The following is a 20,082-nucleotide window of genomic DNA, read 5'->3' as shown; positions in this document are numbered from 1 at the left end:
TTTGAGTTTATTTTTGTGAATGGTGTGAGAAAGTGGTCTAGTTTCAATCTTCTGCATGTTGCTGTCCAGTTCTCCCAGCACCATTTGTTAAAGAGACTGTCTTTTTTTCCATTGGATGTTCTTTCCTGCTTTGTCAAAGATGAGTTGGCCATACGTTTGTGGGTCTAGTTCTGGGGTTTCTATTCTATTCCATTGGTCTATGTGTCTGTTTTTGTGCCATGAAGTTTTTCTTTTAAAAATATTGGGGGTGGGGCGCCTGGGTGGCTCAGTGGATTAAGCTTCCGACTTCGGCTCAGGTCATGATCTTGCGGTGAGTTCGAGCCCCATGTCGGGCTCTGTGCTGACAACTTGGAGCCTGGATCCTGCTTCAGATTCTGTGTCTCCCTCTCTCTCTCTGCCCCTCCCCTGCTTGTGCTCTGTCTCTGAAAAATGAATAAATGTAAAAAAAAAAAAAATATATCGGGGGATATCCAAATATGATGTGAACATAAAATCACAATGGAAAAGTTATGGTTAAGAGCACCTGCCTGGCTCAGTGAGTGTGCGACTCTTGATCTTGGGGTCGTGAGTTCGAGCCCTACATTGGGTGCAGAGCCTACTTAAATAAATAAATGAAATTGAAAAGTTATGCTTAAATGTTCGTTGTCATACCTAAGGGAATGTAGATCATAGAGAGGTACGGCCCAACTGAAACTGTTCCACTTGAATTTTTTTCCCCCCAGTTACTTTGGTGCTTATTTAAGCCAAGAGAAAAAGGTCATACTGTTTTCATGCAACATATACTTGGTTCTTTAAATAACAACCATGACAAATAGTAGAAGGAATTAGAGAATGCTGTGCTTGTAATCCATTCAAAACACCAACATTTGGGTTGTACGTAATTAAAGAATATGTAAGATGCTTTTTGAATACCGTAGCAGCTGGTATGTAGAGACAGGCCTTCAGCGGACGCAGGAATGCAGATTAGGAAAGACAAAAAAATCACGCAGGAACTTGTCAACGTTATACAACTTCTATACAGTACTGTGACTTAAATCCAAGACTCTCCCCTATCTGTGGTGAGCAACTGCATGTAACATTAAATGCCGTTTCCCTCTGGATTTTACCCGGGAAGAGCCCAATTTTGTTTTTTTTAGCCTTGCGAATCATTTACCGAAAAGAAGGCAGCCTTGCCACTTTTACATGTATGCTATCAATGTCAGTATTTCTTGGGATTGCAGGAAGATTCACATTCTTTACAGCTGATACAGCACAGGTTGGAGCTCCAGCGATGCCCGCCTCGTCAGGGTTGTCTTCGGGTGTTTTTGTGCATCGACGAAGGGAACAATCTCATTCATGTTGGTCTCCAATACCGTTCCACGCATCCCTGTTTCTGCAAGCATACCATCGACCTTGTCTATAGGGAGAATGAAATCCGGTTCAGACACTTTCAAAAATACTTGTCCAATGTCTCCAAGAATACCAAATTACATTTCAAATGCCAACTTCACTCTCCGAAGAATCCACATGGAAGACAAAACAGAAGGCTGTGTGTCACGTCCATACGTCAGTTTGTTAGAGCCTCTAAGTAATGATCCTCCTTCTAGGAAACTGCAAACATTTTCATGTTCCTTGCGTGGCAACCGGAAAATCTCCCTGATGGTTTGCTGTTGTGGGTCTTCACGGCAGGGCAGGCAGAGTGTGCACAGCCACTGCTTCCTGTGCTTGAGGATGAGGAGCGCCTGCTCGTGGCTGGGCTGGGCAGGAGTGACCTGGCGGGTGCTGGGGGCCAGGCTGGGGCAGGCGAGAGGGCCTTGCCGGTGCATCTTGCTAGTCACCCTCTCCCTACTTCTATTTTTTAGTTGTCTTTTTGTTCGTTGTTGCCATTGGTTTTGTTGTTGTTGTTGTTTTTTTTTTATCTTGACTTTTCAAGTAAACACAACAGTGGAGGTAATGAACGGGCATAGAAAAGAATATGTGTGTGGTGAAATACCACCTACTCATCATCCACTTTCAACAATTACCAACATCTCCCAGGCTTGTTCCATGTATTCCCCTCACTCTGTTTTTTTCTTCTTCTGAAGTATTTCATTTTATTTTATGTTTATTTTTTATTTTTGAGAGAGAGAGCCCGCATGCACACACAAGTGGGTAAGGGCAGACAGAGAAGGAGACAGAGGATCCGAAGCGGGCTCTGTGCTGATAGGAGAGAACATTCTTCCAGAACATTTTAAAGTAAATCTAGAGAGACATTTTTGTAACGTGCCAACAGTCATCATCACACCTAACAAAATTTATGGTGGTTCCTTAATAGCCTGTATTTTGGAGTATGAAGTTTCCAATAATTCTTAATATAATTTTGGTTGAATTTTCTTATTTATTTATTTTTGAGGGAAAATGCACATGCTCGTGGGGGAGGGGCAGTGAGAGAGAGAGTCCCAAGCAGGCTTATGTGGGGCTTGATCCCATAAACCGTGAGATCATGACCTGAGCCAAAATTAAGAGTTGGATGCTTGGGGGGCCTAGGTGGCTCAGTCAGTTAAGCTTCCGACTTTGGCTCAGGTCATGATCTCACAGCTCATGGGCTAGAGCCCCATATCGGGCTCTGTGCTGACAGCTCAGAGCCTGGAGCCTGCTTTGGATTCTGTCTCCCTCTCTCTCTGCCACTCCACTGCTTGCTCACTCTCTCTCTCTCTAAAATATAAATAAACGTTAAAAAAAATTTTTTTTTAATGTTTAATTTTTGAGACAGAGAGAGACAGAGCATGAACAGGGGAGGGTCAGAGAGAGAGGGAGACACAGAATCTGAAACAGGCTCCAGGCTCTGAGCCCTCAGCACAGAGTCTGACGTGGGGCTCAAACTCACGGACCACGAGATCATGACCTAAGCCGAAGTTGGACGCTTAACCGACTGAGCCACCCAGGCGCCCCAACATTAAAAAAAATTTTATTAAAAAAAAAAAAAGTCGGATGCTTCACCAACTGAGCCATCCAGGTGCCCCTAAATTTTTTTTTTAATCTTTTAACATTTATTCATTTTTGAGAGTGAGAGAGACAGAGCATGAGCAAGGGAGGGGCAGAGAGAGAGGGAGACACAGAATTGGAAACAGGCTCCAGGCTCTGAGCTGTCTGCACAGAGCCGGACGCGGGGCTCGAACTCCTGGAGTGTGAGATCATGACCTGAGCCGAAGTCGGACACTCAATCGACTGAGCCACCTAGGCGCCCCTCCCCTAAATTTTTTTATACTCTTAATTGGCCTTGTAAAGACTGAACTAATACAATACTGAAGAAATAAATATCTACATTTGCTATGGACTGAATGTTTGCATCCGCCCCCCCCCCCCCATTCATATGTTGACACATACTCCCAAAGTGATGTTATGTGGAGGTGAGACCTTTGGGAGGTGATTAGGTTATGAGGTAGAGCCCTTATGAATGGCATTAGCGCTCTTATAAAAAAAAGGACCCCAGACAGCCTGGCTGGCTCAGCTGGTAGAGCATGTGACTCTCAGGGTCATGAGTTGGAGCCCTGCATTGGGCGTAGAACTTACTTTTGAAAAATATATGTGTACTTTTTTTGGTAAAGTTTATTTAAGTAATCTCTACACCCAACATGGGACCTGAACTCATGACCCTGAGATCAAGAGTCACATGATCTTCTGACTGAGCCAACCAGGCACCCCAGCTTATTGAAAAACAAAACAAAACAAAACAAAAAACCACACAGTCCGTTAAGCATCAGACTCTTGATCTCGGCTCAGGTCATCTTGAGGTTTGTGAGTTCAAGCCCCACACTGGGCTCTGTGTGCTGACAGTGTGGAGCCTGCTTGGGATTCTCTCTCCCTTCTCTCTCTCTCTCTCTCTCTCTCTCTCTCTCTCTCTCTCTCTGCCTCTATCCCACTCGTGCTGTCAAAATAAGTGAATAAACTTGAAAAAAAAAAAAAACCCACAAAGGGCCCCAGAGAGCTCCCTTGCCCCTTCCAATCATGAGAGGACGCGCATGAATTAAGAAGCAGATTCTCACCAGAGGCCGACTCTGCCTGCCCCTCGATCTTGGCTTCCCACACAGCAGGTCTGTGAGAAATCCATTTCTACTCTTTATAAGCTGCCCACTCTATTTTGCTACAGCAGTCTGAAGTATAGTAAGACAACACTTATGCAAAGGCCTTTAAGAAATTGAAATTCAGGGGTGCCCGGCTGGCTCGGTTGGTGGAGCGTGTGACTCCTGATCTCAGGTCCTGAGTTCAAGCCCCACGTTGGGTGTAGACATTACTTAAAAAAATAAAATCTTAAAAAAAAAAAAAAAAGAAAGAAAAGAAAAGAAAGAAGGGCACTTGCGTGGCTCAGTCAGTTAAGCGTCCGACTTCGGCTCAGGTCATGATCTCAGGGTTCATGAGTTCAAGCCCTGTGTCGGGCTCTGTGCTGACAGCTCAGAGCCTGGAGCCTGCTTCAGATTCTGTGTCTCCCTCTCTCTCTCTGCCCCTCCCCTGCTCATGCTCTGTCTCTGTCTCTCAAAAATGAATAAATGTTAAAAAAAATTAAAAAAAAGAAAGAAATTGAAGTTCAACAGTAAACATTGTCTGTAATAAAAGATGAATGACAGCACTGGTGCTCAGAAAAAATAAACAAGTTAGGGGACAATTTTAGGGAAAATCCCAAAAAAATATTTGACACGAGAGTATTGCCAAAACAAGTATTGTCAAACAAGTGTTCTCCTAGCTTATCGGCGGGCATGTAAATTGGTTGGTGTGCCAGCCAGATGGCATGCTAACAGGGTTTACTGAAGGAAGTCTGATAAGAGGATTATTTATAGACGTGCCCAGGGCTGAGGAGGCCTACAAGGGTTGGTGAAGCGCCCGGGGACAAGCCGCCACAGGAAGTGGCAACCACCAGGCACAGCCAGCAGGGGGAGGGGGCTCTCACTGAACCGTGGAGGGAGTTGATACGGAGGAGGGTGGAGCCACCCAAGTGGCTTCTGGAAAAGAGGTGCAGCCACGGCCACCCAGAGGCCTGGGGCTCCCACCTCCCACCCTGTCTTGCTGCCTGTATTTCTCACAGGGAAGCTGACTGGGAGGTGGTGGGTAGAGATGTGATCTGATGCGGTTTTACAGAGGTCAGCCCCCAAGGGCACAAGAGTGCAGGAAGGTAGTGTCTGGTCACCCAGAGGGGCAAACATGACTACCCGAGGCGGAGACAAGTTAACACTGGCTACCCACTTTAGATGTACACCTTAGGATCTCGCAATGTGACCCCTAAGAATTCACCCTACAGAACAACTCAAATGTAAATAAAGTTAGAAAATAAAAAATAGGAGTATTTTGTATTTGTTGAGAGCTTACTTGTTAGGTATGAGGGACCAAGCAAGGCATTTTACATTTAATCCTCACAAGAACCCCTCTGAGTTCTGCACGATTAGTTCTGACATTTTACACTTAAGGAAATTAAAGTGGAGTAATGCTAAGCCGGGACCACAGAGTTAGCAAGTGACAATACTGGGACCCAAATGCAGTCACTCTGACTCCAGTGTTGGAGTTCTAAGGAAATCCATGGCAGCATCGTCCGTAAAAACAAAAGACCGAATACAACCTAAATGACAGACAAGGCAAATACATTATGGTACGTCTACACAATGAAATACTACACAGCTTAAAAAAGAATGGAGTAGGGCGCCTGGGTGGCTCCGTGGGGTAAGCGTCCGACTTCAGCTCAGGTCATGATCTTATGGTTTGTGAGTTCGAGTCCCCACATCGGGCTCTGCACTGACAGTGCAGAGCCTGCTTGGGATTCTCTAATTGCCTCTCTCTCTCTGTCCCTCCCCCAAACCAGTCAAAAATAAATAAATATTTTAAAAAAATGTGTTTCTTTACTAAAAAAAAATTTTTTTTAATGTTTTTATTATTTATTTTTGAGACAGAGAGACACAGAGCATGAGCAGGGAAGGGGCAGAGTGAGAGGGAGACACAGAATCTCAAGCAGGCTCCAGGCTCTGAGCTGTCAGCACAGAGCCCGATGCGGGGCTTGAGCTCACGGACTGTGAGATCATGACCTGACCTGAAGTTGCACGCTTAACCAACTGAGCCACCCAGGAGCCCCCAAAAATGTGTTTCTTTACAAAAAAAAAAAAAAAAAAAAAAAGAATGGAGTAGATCTACATGTGCTTATATGGAAAGATCTCCAAGATACACAGTCTGTGGCGGGAAAAAACCAAAGTACAAACATTGTGCCCATTTGTACAGAAAAATGAAAGGTCCTGTTTTAATATTTTAATACATGTACACTTTTCAATAAACATATGTGATAAAAAGTCATACATATACATATGCCAACATACACAAAATGCCCAGAACTGAACAAGAACAGGTAACATTTATAGAGCACTGATCTAAATGTTTTATAAGTACGATCTCTGAATGTTCAAAAGAACTCTATTAAGTGAGTAGTACTAACACTCTCATTTTTTAATATAATTCTTTTTTAAGATCTTATTTTTAAGTAATCTTTGGATCCAATGTGGAACTTGAAATCACAATCCTGAGCTCAAGAGTTGCGTGCACCACTGACTCAGCCAGCCAAGCGCCCCAACAAAAATCCTTTTTTTTTTTTTTAACTTATTGAGAGAGAGCATGTGAGCATGGGGGGGGGGGGGTGCAGAGGGAGAGAGAGGGAGAGAATCCCAAGCAGGCTCCATGCTCAGTACCGAACCCGACGGGGGCTTGATCTTGTGACCCGGGATCATGACCAAAGCCAAAATCAAGGCTAATGCTTAACCAACTGAGCCACCCAGGCGCCCCCAAAAATCTTGGTTTTGTTTTTGTTTTTGTTTTTTTAAAGCTAAAAATTCTCTTCACGTGTATTCTAGTTAAAAATGTCAACCTGCCGGTTTGGAATTGAGATTCCAGCCTACATAGACATGAACCTGTAGCGAAGGCACTATGTCTCCCTTCTAGTTTTCGGATAATCTTTAAACCTGGTAAGTACACCTTCTGTGCCAACATGTAGGTTACTGACAAAGCTCCTCAACGGGGCAGCGATGGACAGACCCTGTGAGACACCCCCTGGACAAGCGGACTCTGACACATTAATTCATCCGCACAGCATGTACGGTTTAGGCTGTGGATTCACCTGTCACCATTTCTTCCTTTTGTCCCCAAGGACAACACGCTAGGTCTTGTTCATCATCTTGCTGGAATTACTGCTTTTATTCTATTGATTTACTATTATAACTGTACTCCCATCCCCATCCCCTTTTGTTAAGAGAGTCTGGATTGAAAGGACTTGTTTATTTATTTTACTTTATTTTATTTTATTTTTTTTTAATTTTTTTTTCAACATTTATTTATTTTTGGGACAGAGAGAGACAGAGCATGAACGGGGGAGGGGCAGAGAGAGAGGGAGACACAGAATCGGAAACAGGCTCCAGGCTCTGAGCCGTCAGCCCAGAGCCCGACGTGGGGCTCGAACTCACGGACCGCGAGATCGTGACCTGGCTGAAGTCGGACGCTTAACCGACTGCGCCACCCAGGCGCCCCAGGACTTGTTTATTTAAAAAAAAAAAATTTTTTTTTAACATTTATTTATTTTTGAGACAGAGAGAGACAGAGCATGAACGGGGGAGGGCCAGAGAGAGAGGGAAACACCGAATCCGAAGCAGGCTCCAGGCTCCGAGCTGTCAGCACAGAGCCCGACGCGGGGCTCGAACTCACGGACCACAAGATCACGACCTGAGCCGAAGTTGGACGCTTAACCGACTGAGCCACCCAGGCGCCCCTGAAAAGACTTGTTTAGCAACACGTGTGGGCTTCTATTGTTATCTCATTCTTACACTCGACTCTCTAGTGCTGTTTGCTCACAATTTTACCAACAATTTAAATTTCAAATTTACTAGTCCCGATGTTGAGGATTAAACTTTCTTTTTATTTTTCCCCCCCAAAATTTGATTTTTTTTTTCTTTGCCCAGTTGTTTGGTTTCTCCTGTGTCCTACGATTACTCAAAGACTAATTACAAAGACTCAGAGCACATGTGCAATTTCCTACATTATCCTATTTTGTACAGTTCTAGACACTTGGATTCATTTTAAACACCTGCATTATTACCTGACTCTCTTAGACACTCTTCTTCCCTTTGTTAAAACTTCCCGGATGACCATAACCATTGCTTTACGAAGGAGGTGAAGAAAAATATTCGGCTGTTTCCCTTGCTTATTGGGATCTCTTGGCATTTGTGCCATCAAATTCCATCAAAGCAGCGGAGAATACTGCTCTCGTGTTTCTTTTTAAATCCAAATATACTTTTAAAAGCCCCTTTCCTCTCATCGGTGAGGGGCGCTGGGGGAGCTGGAGAAAGTCTGCCTTTAGTCCCCTCCATCCAGTTGCCTTCTTAGAAGAACATCTGGGACAGGGACTGGGGTGTCTGCTTGTGGGAGAGGTCACCACAGGGCACTCTTCTACTTCTCCTGGCTTATCTGCTGCCCTCTACGCAGGCCAGACATTTGCTGTTTTTCTCGTCTCCATTCACACTTTAAACCCTCAGGCTTCTCAGTTCCTGCTTGGCAGAAAGATCTGGGTGCTGGGCCTCAGTTGGGTCCTGCAGCCCAGTGCACCAGAGAGCCACAAAGGCGGCTACAGGAACCCACCGCAAAACGAAGGGGAACCTGCTGGCGGGTCCCATACGCTGTATTTGACGTCTCCCTTTGAGAACCTTAAAGGAAGCAGGGCGGGTCAGACAGGGAGGGTTCAACAGTCCTGCGTCCACCGGCAAGAACTGTCTCATGAGTGTGCACCTACCTGAATGGTTTGCTCAGAGCAGCCCTAGCTTGGTTTTTATCCTGCTCTTAGCATCTTGAAATTATTAGCAACTTTTGTCGTTATTGTTGTTGTTTTTAGCACCGAGACTCTCACATTTCATCCTGCACTGGAGCCCCCACGTTACGCAGCCAGTGCTGACCCAGCCCTGATAGTTGAGTGCACCCAATCCCAGCGCCTCTTCTCACCAAGCCTTCGACTTCTAAGGGGGAGGATATAACTCTGCTTGTTCTAGGTTTCCGAACACCATGTGTCAGTCTTGGCTGACAGTGCGTTCGTTCCGAGGGAGGTACTCCCCCTTTTATCTTTTGTATCCACCTTTTAAAGTCCTGAGCTCCTGAGAATGTCCCCTTCCCTTTCCCACTATCACAGATATGGACAGTTTTGTCTGGAGCTGGGTTTTCCCGTTTTCTTACACACTTTGGAGACTTACATCCAAAATAAACATAGCTGGGGATAGACTGTGCTTCTTTTCACTGAAGTCCTTTTTCAGCCCATTTCCCACAAATCCATTTCATATCTACCCCATAAGTCCCCTACACAGAAAAAGTTGCATTAGCAAACCTGTAACTGGGGGCAGACCCTGTCGCTTCCCCTACTTCTGCTTTCCGCTGAGGGCAGTGGCCGCCCATCAGTCGTACCCTAGCTCTCTCACCACAACACTCTTCTCTTTTCACTCCAGTAGGAACAAAGTGACTCTTACATGCACCCAGTTCCAAATTATTTATCAAGTCTTCTGCAAGAAAGTCTCCTTTCTTGGGATGGTAGAGTCACTTCGCTCTATCTCTGATAGACTGGCTCCCTGTGATTTCTCTTCAGTTTAAGAATGGGTCAACTATCTAGAGTAAAGTCAGCAAAACATGGTCTTCAGGCCAAATCTGGCCCATGGCCAGTTTTTCTCCTGCTTGAGAACTGAGAATGGTTTGTATTGTTTGTTTGTTTATTTATTTATTTTTTAATGTTTTTATTTTTGAGACCATGTGGGAGACAGAGTGCAAGCAGCGGAGGGGCAGACAGAGGGAGAAACAAGAGTCTGAAGCACGTTCCAGGCTCTGAGCTGTCAGCCCAGAGCCTGACGTGGGGCTTAAACTCACAAACCGTGAGATCATGACCTGAGCCGAAGTTGGATGCTTAACCAGCTGAGCCACTCGGGCGCCCGATGGTTTGTATTGTTTTAAGAGGGGGGTAAAAACAGTATGCAGTAAAGAAAGACTAAAATATTTACTACTGGCCCCTTCCAGAAGAAAGTTTCCCAGACCTGGATATAGACAACAGTTAACAATCTGCCTTCCTGCCCCCACTGAAGTCAACAGAAGTGACTCTAAGCTTCGGCCAAAGTGGTCTCCAGCCACCAGTGGGTCCGGAGTCCTCTGTTTCCTTTCTGTTCTTTCTGCACAGCAGCTGTTTCTTCTGTTTCTACTGAGCCTAAGAGCATTCCACCGGGAGATTAGATCTTGGCCCACAGGCCCTTCTGAGGAGAGTAATCCCCAATAGAAGCTTTCTATGTAAAACATTTGGGGTTTGTGCTATCTGCCAGACACCAACCCTGCTACCTGGGGAATGGCTGCAAGGCGGCCAGGGCAGGGGAGAGCCTCCCCTCAAAGAGAAGGGTACAGTGGCTCTCTTCCCAGTGGGGATGCCTGTTCTGGGGAAGACAGGCAGACCCACCCATCAGGCACTGTCTTCCAGTGCCTGCAAATGCTTGGGTGTGCTCAGAAGAACCTCAAAAACTCAGGTTGTTGGGGACGCCTGGCTGTTTCAGTCAGTGGGACATGTGACTCTTGATCTCAGGGTTGTGAGTTCGAGCCCCACGTTGGCGGGTAGAGAGAACTTAAAATAAAAACTCACGTTCTCCATTCAGTTCTCAGAGGCCTGTTGCCTATTAATGCATTACTTGCCTCCTTTTTTGCACCAGAGTGACTGGTCAGCCGCGGTGGGGGGGGGGGGGGCTCCTACACCATTCCCGGGCCCCGCACCTCCCTGCAATGTAATTCCATGTGTGTCTTTCTTGCAATGTATGGGAGCCTTAATAAATGCACCGCCCACCACAGCTGTGGCCCTGCCTCGGTTTGCCTATCTCTAAGGGGGTCTTGCCCCTACCACCCCTGCCTCAGCAGCAAACCTGCCCTTGCTAAGCTTCATTTTGGCCTTTCCTTCTGCCACCGGGAAGCACATCTTTGTGGCTGACCTAGGGGGACACGGTGGGGCAGTCAACCCAGGCACAGGCACCAGGGCTGTGTGTGTAGTGATTTAAAAACAAACTGTGTAGGCGCACCTGGGTGGATCAGTTGGGTGAGCCTCTGACTCTAGATTTCAACTCAGGTTGTGATTGCAGGGTGGTGACATTGAGCCCTTTGTCCAGCTCTGTGCTGGGCGTGGAGACTACTTGGGATGCTTTCTCCCTCTCTCTCTCTGTCTCTCTCTCTCTCACCCCTCTTCCCTGCTCTCTCTCTCTCTAAAATAAAAATAGTAATAACAAACAAAAAATAAATGAAAACAAACTGCATTGCTGGTCTTCTAACCATCACCATGGGCTGAAAATTCCAAACAATGTCAGATAAAATACTCCTTCCTGAAAACAATCTTTTGCTGGCCAGTTCTAAACAACTTAGCAGTTATCGTTGGGCTCTCTTAACATATGTGTAAACTTGAAATGCGCACTTTGTATTGTTCCTTTAATAAACATTGTGCTCTACATGCAGGTGGTTCAGAGACCTCCCAGGTGTAGGGCTGGCGTCCAGCAAACACAGCCTCAGCCACGCACAGTGGCTTGGAGAGTACAGATCCCATGGAATCACTAGTTCATTTTGGATACGACTCCTGTCTGCAGTTCCTGGGGGACTATATCTTTGCTTTTAAACACTAGATTGAGGGGTGCCTGCGTGGCTTAGTTGGTTGGTTGAACATCCGACTTCAGCTCAGGTCACGATCTCCCGCTTCTTGAGTTACAGCCCCGCGTTCAGCTCTGTGCTGACAACTCAGAGCCTGGAGCCTGCTTCAGATCCTGTGTGTGTGTCTCTCTCTCTGCCCCTCCCCTGCTCGTTCTCTCTCTCCCTCTCAAAATAAACAAACATTAAAACTAGATTGAGGGGCGGCTGGGTGGCGCAGTCAGTTAAGCGTCCGACTTCAGCCAGGTCACAATCTCGCGGTCCGTGAGTTCGAGCCCCGCGTCAGGCTCTGGGCTGATGGCTCGGAGCCTGGAGCCTGTTTCCGATTCTGTGTCTCCCTCTCTCTCTGCCCCTCCCCCGTTCATGCTCTGTCTCTCTCTGTCCCAAAAATAAATAAACGTTGAAAGAAAAAAAAATTAAAAAAAAAAAAAAACTAGATTGAAAAAAAATGACAGCACAGTGATTATAGATGGAGAAATAGAACTCGAGTCACTTCCATTCTGTCATATTTTGTGACCCACCGCTCATCCCCGGAATGTTTATGTGTTTAAAGTTCAAAACTGTCAAACACAGCAAATGGAGAAGTAGGATATGTTTGTGTGGTAAGGACAAATTCTAGTTCATACTTGAAACATTTTACTGAATTTGAGTAAAATCTTTAAAAGTTGACATTTCCTTTTTTTTAATTGTTTAAAAATGGAGAGTGACTCAAGATTATATCCAATCAGTGGTACGATTTAGCAATTTTCCCTAAATTGTATCTTACATCTAATACTAAAGTATTAATGCATTGTTTGCCCCCTTTTTGTGCACTTTAATTTTTTTTTAATCAGAAAAAGTTTTTTTTTACTCACATATGTCCAAATTTCAAAACAAAAAATTTTCACTCTCTGCATTTACTTTGTGGTCATTTTACTATTTGTTTCATTTCATGATTCCTGAAAATAATGTTTGCCAAAAATGATCCACTCTAAACGACCTGGTACATCCAGACAATGGAATATTATTCAGGACTGAGAAGAGTCATAAAGAGACATGCAGTGAACCTTAAAAGCATGTTAGTGAAAGAATCCAGTCTGAAAAGGATACATACTGTTTATTTATTTATTTTTAATGTTTATTTATTTTTGAGACAGAGCATGAACGGGGGAGGCTCAGAGAGAGAGGGAGACACAGAATCCGAAGCAGGCTGCAGGCTCTGAGCTGTCAGCACAGAGCCCGACACGGGGCTCACAGACTGTGAGATCATGACCTGAGCTGAAGTCGGATGCTTAACCAACGGAGCCACCCAGGCGCCCCGGTTACATACTGTTTAAATCCAACTATACGTCATGGCAAAACTGGAAAAGGGAAAACTGTGGAGACAGGGGTTGCTGGGGCACCTCAGTCAGTTAAGCATCAACTCTTGATTTCGGCTCAGGTCATGATCTCACGGTTCGTGAGATTGAGCCCCTCGTCAGGCTCTGTGCTGACAGTGCGGAGCCTGCTTGGGATTCTCTCTCCCTCACTCTGCCCCTCCCCCAATCATGCATTTGCTCTCTCTCTCTCTCAAAATAAATAAACAAATTAAAAAAAAAAAAGAATCAGTGGTTGCCAGGGTCTGGGGAAAGGGCAGGATGAGCAGGTACAGCACAGAGGTTTTCAGGGCAGTGAGAATATGCTGTATCACATGATGTAGACACATCAGGACACATTTGTGCAAACACACTGGTGCAAACCTGTAACCAGGAGTAAACTGTAAGGTAAACAAACTTTGGACTTTGGATGATAAAGATGTGTCAAAGTATACTCAGGAATGGTAACAAATGCACCATTCTTTCTGCTGCTAACTCAAAATTCCTCCAAAAAAGGTCTTTTAGAAATCCCCTCTGGGTGTTTAATGAGCTCAGAACACCCCTGGGCACCCCTCCTCCAGATCACTGCGTTAGTCCCCAGGCTCTCCAGCCTTCCCAGCAGCCACACTGGCTTCGAAGGCTGTTTTTCCCGAGCCCCCTCCTGGCTCCTTCTAGCAGCATTTGAATGTGCTCAAGCACTTTCCCACCTTGTCTTTCATCCCCTGCCAGATCCCTTTAGTTTCCTGTACTTGCTGGTTTGACGGGTTCACCTGCTAGACTCTATCATCAACCCACAGCGGTGTGACCACTGCACCCACCTGGTCACAGAACCTTCTCTTACCCAGTCTAAAAGCAACTTATCAATCAATTAATGCTCACTTTTGAGTATTTATTATTTAAAAAAAATTTTGTTTGAATTATTTTTGAGAGACAGACAGAGCATGAGTGGGGGAGGGGCAGACAGAGGGAGATAGAGAATCTGAAGCAGACTCCAGGCCCTGAGCTGTCAGCACAGAGCCCGACGTGGGGCTCGAACTCATGAACCGTGAGATCATGACCTGAGCCGAAGTCGGACACTTATCCGACTGAGCCACCAGGCGCCCCCTTATTATTTTTTAAATATTTTATTTCATTTATTTTTTTTAAGTAGTATCTACACCCAAAGTGGGCCTCGAACGCACAACCCTGAGGTCAAGAGTTGCACACTCCACAGACTGAGCCAGCCAGGTGCCCCAGCTGTTTCTTAAATCACTTGACTTTTGACAATTAACCAATGCTTAGCTCTTAAACTGCTCGCCTCCAAGATGCCATGCTCGCCTGGTCCCTTCTGCCGCTTGGGCTGCTGCTTCCCAGCCTTCCTTGCTAATTCTCTTTTCTCTGCCTGTCTCTTTCCTATCAGAGGTCTTCAGCCTTAGATCCTGAGCCCTCTTATCTCCAGCTCCACAGTGTCCCCGAGTGATCTCACTCACCGTCAGAGTGAGGACACCTGGATCAAAGAAGTGGAGAAGTCTAAGGTCACACTGTGTGACAGCATTTAGAGTGAGGGTGGTGTTTAATCTAAGTCGACTATGAGCTAGACACTGTGTTGGGGATACAGGTGAGAATAAGATGCTATTTCTCCCCCTCCAACTTTTGAACCTACATAGTCCTTCCCTTCTCCCTGCTCTGCCTGTCTAGCTTCAACTCATCTTTAGGTCTTAGTTTAAAATGCCACTTCACCTGGGACGTCTTCCCTGACTACTCTTTTTTTTTTAATTTTTTTTTATGTTTATTTATTTTTGAGAGAGAGAGAGACAGAGCATGAACGGGGGAGGGGCAGAGAGAGAGAGGGAGACACAGAATCGGAAGCAGGCTCCAGGCTCCGAGCCATCAGCCCAGAGCCCGACGTGGGGCTCGAACTCACGGACCTCGAGATCATGACCTGAGCTGAAGTCGGACGCTCAACCGACTGAGCCACCCAGGCGCCCCATTCCCTGACTACTCTTAAGACTGGCTGGGCTCGTGCTGTCCTGTGTGCCTCACAGCACCCTCCACCTACTCCTAACGATTACTTGTCTATTCTTCCTCACTGGTGCTTCCCTTTCTTTCGGTTGTAAGATCTTTCCTCTGCTTGAGCTGCGAAGAGCAGAACCAGGAGCCTGCCAACTCTCCCATCTTGTCAGGAAAATAGACACTAAGCTCATCGAGAGCAGCGGGGCTGTGCCTGCATGCACCGTCACATCCACAACACCCGGTGCAATGCCTGGTGTATGGTAATTGCCCAGAAACTGTTTGCTCTTCGAAGAATGAATGGAAAAATGAATGAATGAACCACTTGACTTTATGCTAATCGTTGGAACAGAACTTTGAGAAATGTCCTATTTCTTGGGCAGAGGAAAGATGATAGAGTAGGAGGGCTATTCTGGAGGTCCCTACCAATCCAGTAATTCTGAATTTGGAAATAGGATCTATTTTTCTTTGTCACTAAAATTCTGAAGAACACTACTTCGCAGAGATATTATTGAAAGTACAGTTTGCTCAAAAGGTGAGAAAACCAGTATAGTATACAGCTTGTCAGATGCAGGAGTCTTTCAAATTCAAGTTCTGCTTTTAGTTAGAATAGTATTGCCACCTAGTGGATAATAAAACATTCTTCCTGGAACTGTATGCCATGAATACTTGGTAAATTATTGTGAATAATGTTATTAACATTCTGAAACTGAATCTAAACAGGCTATTTCAGGAAGAATTCTGTTGGCCTGGTATTTATTGTAACCTAGGGGATTTGACTGACTGCTTATCATGAAGTTAATGGAAATTTCTAATAAGGAAAGGTTTTCAAGATTTCTTTGAAGCTTTTTGTCCTTAAAATACCTTCCACTAAGAGTGTACAAGATACTCTGTTCAAAATGTATTTGACTTAGTTCTTTTCTCTGTGTGGTTACATTACCAGCTTAATACACAGGATTGCTTTAGGGTTTGCTTTTTTTTTTTTTTTTTCCAAAAAAATTTTTTTTTTCAACGTTTATTTATTTTTGGGACAGAGAGAGACAGAGCATGAACAGGCGAGAGGCAAAGAGAGAGGGAGACACAGAATCGGAAACAGGCTCCAGGCTCTGAGCCATCAGCCCAGAGCCTGATGCGGGGCTCGAACTCACGGACCGCGAGATCGTGACCTGGCTGAAGTCGGACGCTTAACCGACTGCGCCACCCAGGCGCCCCTAGGGTTTGCTTTTGTTCATGTATTTTCATTTAATTTTTTCCAACGTTATTATAAAATTTTCAAACAGTTAAGGCTGAAAAAGTTTTACAGTGAACATCTATACACCCACTACCTGGATTCTACCACTAGCCTTTTACTATATTTGCTTTACCACATCCATCTAAATATCCCCATATCCATGCATGTATTTTGTTTTTGAAGCATTTCAGAATAAACTCTAAATACTTCAAAATCTGTATCATTAATACAGTTTTTCCTTACTGCATTTGTGAAACATTCACATAGTTCAAAAGTAAAAAAGTACTCACTCAAAAGCCTCACTCCTATCCCATTCCCCACTCCCGTGAAGTAACCACTTTCCATTTTCAGTACTTTCTGTTTCAGCCTGTTTCTTTTTTATGAAAATATAGGTACAGACATAGATTCTCATTGCTTTCTTCACTAAAGACAGAATGCCATATATACTCTCTCATTCTACTCTTTGAATTTAATGATATATCCTGGGAATTCTCTATTTCAAATCTTCTTTTTTTTTTTTTTTAAGTTTTTAAATTTGTTTTGAGAGAGAGAGAGAGAGAAAGAGAGAACACAAGCAGGGGAGGGCAGTGAGAGGGACAGGAGAGACAAGAATCCCAAGTAGGCTCTACACTGTCAGCACAGAGCCTGATGTGGGGCTTGAACTCATTAACTGTGACATCATGACCTGAGCCGAAACCAAGAGTTGGATGCTTAACTGACTGAGCCATCCAGGCACCCAGGCACCCTGGAATTCTCCATTTCAGAGATCTCCCTAATTCTTTCTGGGCTTCATAGTACTGCACTGTATATAGATAAACCATAATTTATTCTACCCACCTCCTATGGATATGCAATTTAGCTTGTTTCTGACACCTTGGCATTATAAATAATGATGTAGTAAAAAAGGGGCTAAACACAAGCTATTTTAAATTTACAGTGGCATACCTTCAGAGTAAATCCCCAGAAGTAGAATTACTAGGTCCAAAGTCAGCATGCACATAGACACTGTAGAAATGCACCGGCACGTAGAGCCAACTTCCACGGGGCTTTGACCCTCTGCACTCGCATTAGCCATGTATGAGAGAGCTTGTTTCTTCCAGTCTCACCTAGAATGTTCTATTAGTATTGTGTTGTCACGCTCGTAATAGCTTAAGATCAAACACATTCATCGTCTCATAGTTTATGTGTGTCAGCAGTCTGCGAGCTGGGCCCTGTGCCCAAGGTCTGTTTACAAGGCTGTAAATGAGGTGTTGGTCAGGCTGTGCTCTCATCTGGAGGCTCCACTGGGGAAGACTCTTACTATGAGCTCATTCAGGTTGTTGGCAGAATTCACTTCTCTGGGGCTGTAAAACTCATGGTGGCTCACTTCTTCAAGGCCAGGAGGAGAAGGTCTCTGCCATCAGAAAGGTCTAAGTCCTCTGTTGAAGGGCACCCTACTGGTAAGTCAGGGCCACCAGGATAATATCCCTTTTGATTAATTTAATTTTTTTTTCAACGTTTATTTATTTTTTTTGGGACAGAGAGAGATAGAGCATGAACGGGGGAGGGGCAGAGAGAGAGGGAGACACAGAATCGGAAACAGGCTCCAGGCTCCGAGCCATCAGCCCAGAGCCTGACGCGGGGCTCGAACTCACGGGCCGCGAGATCGTGACCTGGCTGAAGTCGGACGCTTAACCAACTGCGCCACCCAGGCGCCCCTTTTGATTAATTTAAAACCAACTCACTGGGACCTTAATTACATTCATAAAATCCAACTGTCTTTTTTTCATTTACTATAATTTGTTCCAGGGAATAACTCCAGAGATCAGATATTAGTGGGGGGAGTGTTTTAGAATTCTGCTTACCAGAAGTACACTTGTCAAGCTTTTGGATATTTGCTAATCTGCAAGGTAAGAACAGTTTCTCAGTGCTCTAATTTGCCTATCTCTGATTATAAGTGAAGTTGAGTGTTGTTTCATACATATAAGAACCATCTGTATATCTTCTTCCTTGAACTCTCTGCTCCTGTCTTTTGCCCATTTTCCCATTGAGTTGGTGGCTTTTTCCCCTTCAATGTTTTTAGAGCTCTTTATAAAATAGGGAAATGAGGCCTTTATCTGTGAAATACACTGCATACATTTTCTCTTAGCTTGTCATTTGTCCTCTGTCTCTGCTTATGGAAATCATCTGATTTTTAAGATGTTGACAATACATTCAGTTTTTTAAGACAATGTGTAGACCACTACTATGTAGGCTAAACAAAACATACCTAAAGGCCCCCACACAGCCCACAGGCCACCATCCATATCATCCTCTGTCTTTTGATTCTGTACCAAGAGTGGACCTAGGCAGCTAACTATATAGAAGCATATATATTATACTAATAATTTTTAACATCACTGGAGTAATAAATTGTGGACCTCCATTGGTAATATATTTCACTAGCTCACATCTCTTAGCTGTGCTTACACTTTTACTACATAGAATGGTTTGTCAAAAAATGGTGTAAAAGTTCGTGGTTGCCAAGGTTTTTATGGCCAAATATTTTCCAGTATCTCCACCTCCTTACTCCGCATTTAATCACTTTTAAGTTACTATTTTTAAAAAATTTATTATTTAAAGTTTCAAACACATATAAAAACAGAGGGGACTAGGGCTCGTAGGCGGTTCAGTCAGTTAAGCATCTGACTTCAGCTCAGGTCATGATCTTGCATCTCATGAGTTCAAGCTCCACACTGGGCTCTGTGCTAACAAGCTCAGAGCCTGGAGCCTGCTTCGGATTCTGTGTCTCCCTCTCTCCGCCTCTTCCCCACTCACACTGTCTCTGTCTCTCACAATATGAATAAATTAAAAAATATATATAACAAACAGAGGTGACAGAAGAATAAATTCTCATGTATTCATATATGCTAATCTTGGCAGTTACCAGCACAAGGCCAATATTGTTTTATTTATACCAATGGCTCTCAACTATGGGTGATTTTCCCCAGAGGGATATTTGTCAATGTCTGCATTTTTTTTGTAAGATTTTTTAAGTAATCTCTGCACCCATTGTGGGGCTTGAACTCACAACCGCAAGACTAAGAGTCACATGCTCCACCCACCGAGCCAGCGAGGTGCCCCTCAATGTCTGCACTTTTGTTCCTCACAACTGAGGAGAGCTCCTGGCAGCTAGAGGGTAGAGACCAGAGATGCTACACAGGACAGCCCCCACGACAGAGTTATCTGGCCCCAAATGTCAGTAGCATCCATGTGAAGAAAGCCTGATTTAAGGGGCACCTGGTTGCTCAGTAGGTTAAGCGTGTGACTTCGGCTCAGCTCATGGTCTTGCAGTTCTTGCATTTGAGCCCCGCGTGGGGCTCTGTGCTGACAGCTCAGAGCCTGGAGCCTGCTTCGGATTCTCTGTCTCCCTTGCTCCACCCTTCCCCTGCTCATGCTCTGTCTCTCTCTCTCTCAGAAATAAATGTCAAAAAAAAAGAAAAAAAAAGCCTGATTTATATCTTTACCTCTCCTTCCTACATTGATTATGTCAAAGCAAATATCAGACATACCATTAATCTATAAATACCATTTACAAATAAAAGCCATTATGATAAAAACCACAATACTATTATACCTAATATCTTAACATTAGGTATATCTTATATATATTAAGGTATACCTTAATATCTTAACATCGTAAAATAGTGTTCAGATTTCTTAGTTCTTAAAAAGTTTTTTTAAGTTTATTTATTTATATGAGGGAGAGAGAGAGAGAGAGAGTGAGCACACACACACATACAAGCTGGGGAGGAACAGACAGAAGGAGAGACAGAATCCCAAGCAGGCTCCGCACCATTAGTGCAGGGCTAGAACTCATAAACTGTGAGACCATGACCT

General features: G+C 44.5%; 1 long non-coding RNA gene and 1 pseudogene across 3 annotated transcripts in view; both read right to left on the bottom strand.

Moving 5' to 3' along the window:
• LOC121020617 (uncharacterized) overlaps positions 1-20,082 on the bottom strand; it is a 52,288-nt gene that overhangs the window by 24,874 nt on the left and 7,332 nt on the right. The window lies entirely within an intron of this gene.
• LOC121020615 (AP-3 complex subunit sigma-1-like) lies at positions 825-2,421 on the bottom strand (annotated as a pseudogene).

The sequence above is a fragment of the Herpailurus yagouaroundi genome, unplaced genomic scaffold (genome assembly GCF_014898765.1).
Source record: "Herpailurus yagouaroundi ecotype Mexico unplaced genomic scaffold, PumYag 250, whole genome shotgun sequence".
Lineage (NCBI taxonomy): Eukaryota > Metazoa > Chordata > Mammalia > Carnivora > Felidae > Herpailurus > Herpailurus yagouaroundi.
The sequence above is the reverse complement of the archived record's forward strand: the minus strand, read 5'-3'. Positions and strand labels throughout refer to the sequence as shown.